Here is a 3578-nt window from a genome sequence, read left to right as displayed (position 1 = left end):
ACCACAGCTCACAGAGCAAGGCCGGAACAAGCTGGACTGTGGGCCTTCTGCTCTCTTAGAATCTCTTAGAATCTGGAATTCACCTTGGATTTTGGAATCTGGAGAATAAGTAAGTCCACGCTCACCACCCCATTTCTCTTGCATTTGTCAGCTGCCCTGCTTCTCAGCTCATTTTCCAGTCCAAAGAGCCCATATCTTTTTTTTTTTTTTTTCCTTGCGTTATGCGGGCCTCTCACTGTTGTGGCCCCTCCCATTTGCGGAGCACAGGCTCCGGACGCGCAGGCTCAGCGGCCATGGCCCACGGGCCCAGCCGCTCCGCGGCATGTGGGACCCTCCCGAAACGGGGCACGAACCCGCGTCCCCTGCATCGGCAGGCGGACTCTCAAGCACTGCGCCACCAGGGAAGCCCCATATCTTTTGATTGTGTCTTCACGGGAGTTTTGGTAGAAATATCGTGTGTTGTGTGCTCAGAGGATGTCATCATTGTTTTCTCCTTAAAATTAAAAAAAAAAAAACTGTGGTAAAAGATACATAATATAACATTTACTACTTAAACCCTTTAAAAAATACAGTTAATCAAAAAGATACATGCACCCCAATATTCACTGCAGCACTATTTACAATAGCCAGGACATGGAAGCAACCTAAATGTCCATCAACAGAAGAATGGATAAAGAAGATGTGGTACATATATGCAATGGAATATTACTCAGCCATAAAAAGGAACAAAATTGTGCAATTTGCAGAGATGCGGATGGACCTAGAGACTGTCATACAGAGTGAAGTAAGTCAGAAAGAGAAAAACAAATATCATATAATATCGCTTATGTGTGGAATCTAGAAAAATGATACAGATGAACTTATTTGCAGAGCAGAAATATAGACACAGACGTAGAGAACAAACATATGGACGCCAAGAGGGGAAGAGGTTGGTGGGATGAACTGGGAGATGGGGATTGACATATATACACTACTATGTATAAAATAGATAACTAATGAGAACCTACTGTATAGCACAGGGAACTCTACTCAGTGCTCTGTGGCGACCTAAATGGGAAGGAAATCCGAAAAAGAGGGGATGTGTGTGTGTGTGTGGCTGATTCGCTTTGCTGTACAGCAGAAACTGAAACAACACTCTAATGGCCGCTGAGCCTGCGTGTCCAGAGCCTGTGCTCCGCAACGGGAGAGGCCACAGCAGTGAGAGGCCCGCGTACTGCAAAAAAGAAAGAAAGAAAAAAAAAATATAGTTAAGTGGCATTAACAACATTCACATTCTCGTGTAACCATCACCTCCAGCCATTTCATCTTCCCAGACTGAAACGCTGTATCCATTAGACGCCAACTCCCTGTTTCTCCTTCTTCCCCAGCCCCTGGCGACCCCCATTCTACTTTCTGTCTCTGTGGATTTGACTCCTCCAGGGACTCATCTAAGTGGAATCATACGGTGTTTGTCCTTTTGTGACTGGCGTATTTCCCTCAGCATAATGTCTTTAAAGTTCATCCGTGTTGTAGCACGTGTCAGAACTTCACTCCTTTTTAAGGCTGAATCATATTCCATTGTATGGATAGACGCTGTTTTATTTATCTCTTCATCCATTGATGGACACTTGGGTCGTTTCTACTTTTTTTTTTTTTTTGCGGTACGCGGGCCTCTCTCTGTTGTGGCCTCTCCCGTTGCGGAGCACAGGCTCCGGACACGCAGGCTCAGAGGCCATGGCTCACAGGCCCAGCCCCTCCGCGGCATGTGGGATCCTCCCAGACCGGGGCACGAACCCGTGTCCCCTCATCGGCAGGCGGGCTCTCAACCACTGCGCCACCAGGGAAGCCCCGTTTCTACCTTTTTGACTATCGTGAATAATGCCCCTATGAACATGAGTGTTCAAATATCTCTTCGAGACTGCTTTCAGTTCTTTTGGGTACATTCCCAGAAGTTCTCTTAGGCTTTTAAATCACTTCATTAAACCAAGAAAAATATCTGGTGTTTATTGTGTAATTTGGGATATTAATGTCATTTATAAAAGTGTTTTTTCTCCTGTCGAGTGCATGGTACCAGAGGGTCTCCACATTACTGAGGAGAACAGTGGCTATTAGCCTTTTTGTGGTTGTAGATTTCTTTGAGAATCTGATGAAAGCCATGGGCCACATTCCCAGAGAAACGCATGCATGTGTGCTCACGGGCACGCGCGCGCACACACACACACAGAACACTGATGGTGCATCTAATTTCAAGGGGTCCCAGATGCTCTGGTGCTCACTGACCGTGACCCCTGTGTAAAGGAACATCTCTCCTTTCATGGTGACGATCATGAGGAGAAATGGCATTTGAAACACGGAAGTTTCACTTTCTGGGGGCTCATTTAGGAACACGTTTCCTAACTTTGGGTGTCCTCCACACACACGTCTCAAACTGCTGCTTTGTGTGCCGGAAGCTTTCTGTGGCTCCTTTACTTTCAGTCTTCAATACAGCGAGGGAATTTCTGAAAAAACTGTCTGATTCCAGTTACCTTTTCCACCGGCCTCCGCACCCCCTACCGCCTCTGTCCTAACCACTGATGAATGAGAGGAAGGGGCAGTATTTAAGTTCATTTCCTGTTTATTATTAAAGTGATTTTTCACAAATGTTTAATTACATGCATATGTATGAACATGACGGAGAAAACAAAACTTTGAATATTTGAGGCAACTAAAATAGAAATGTGGTTACACTGATATTTGTCACCCTTGCAGGCAGAGAGATCGCCAAAGTGCCTGCACAGTACCGCCAGCGCCTTCCCAGAAGCCCACACTGAAGGCTGCGAGGACGAGGGTCAGCTCTGCGGTCCCCCCCCCAACCCTGCACCGCCCTCAGTGGTGTTCAGACAGCCTGTTTCAGGAGCCACATGGGCTGGGTCTGCTCACTCAGACTGTTTAAGGTTTTGAGCTCAGTGGAATAAGAAGTTTCCCTGCAGATCTACGTGGCCTCTGGACTGAAATACAAAATACTTGGCATCAGCCAGCTTTCCCTTTTTCCCCCTACTTTTCCCCACACCTGTCCACTGACGAGCTGGCAGAAGGGCAGGTAGGGGAGGGGCACTTGGCATCTTGCAGGGCTGTGCGCCGGCCCCGGCTCAAGGCACCCAGAGCCCCCCAGGGTGAGTGCTGAGCCATGGCCCAGCTTACCGGGCAGGCTCAGTTTGAATGGAAGTGACCTGTCCACCCGGGAAGAAGGCAGAAGAGGCCATCTTTCTCTGAATGAGCTTTTAGCACTTGTTCCAGAGGGGGCAGGTCACTAGGTCCACACCCCCCTCCTCCCTCTTGCCCTCTCCTTCATGTCCCCCCACCCCGGGCCCTCCACTGCCAGGCTGCCCTGCTGAGTTTCCCAATCTGTAACATTCAGTGATCAGTATTTCACAGAGGGACATTTCCTACTTTGGGATTAGATGGGCTTGGGTTTGATTCCCAATTCCACGAGTTTCTAACAATTCGCCTTGGGCCTGTCGCTGGGCCTCCCAGCCCAAAGAGCACTGAGCACATGCACATGTTATGGGGCTGAGCCCCAGGGGGTTTGGCGGGGGGGGGGCGGGGGGGGGGGGGGGGCA

The sequence above is a fragment of the Lipotes vexillifer genome, unplaced genomic scaffold (genome assembly GCF_000442215.2).
Source record: "Lipotes vexillifer unplaced genomic scaffold, Lipotes_vexillifer_v1.1 scaffold382, whole genome shotgun sequence".
NCBI lineage: Eukaryota > Metazoa > Chordata > Mammalia > Artiodactyla > Lipotidae > Lipotes > Lipotes vexillifer.
Note: the sequence above shows the minus strand (reverse complement) of the source record.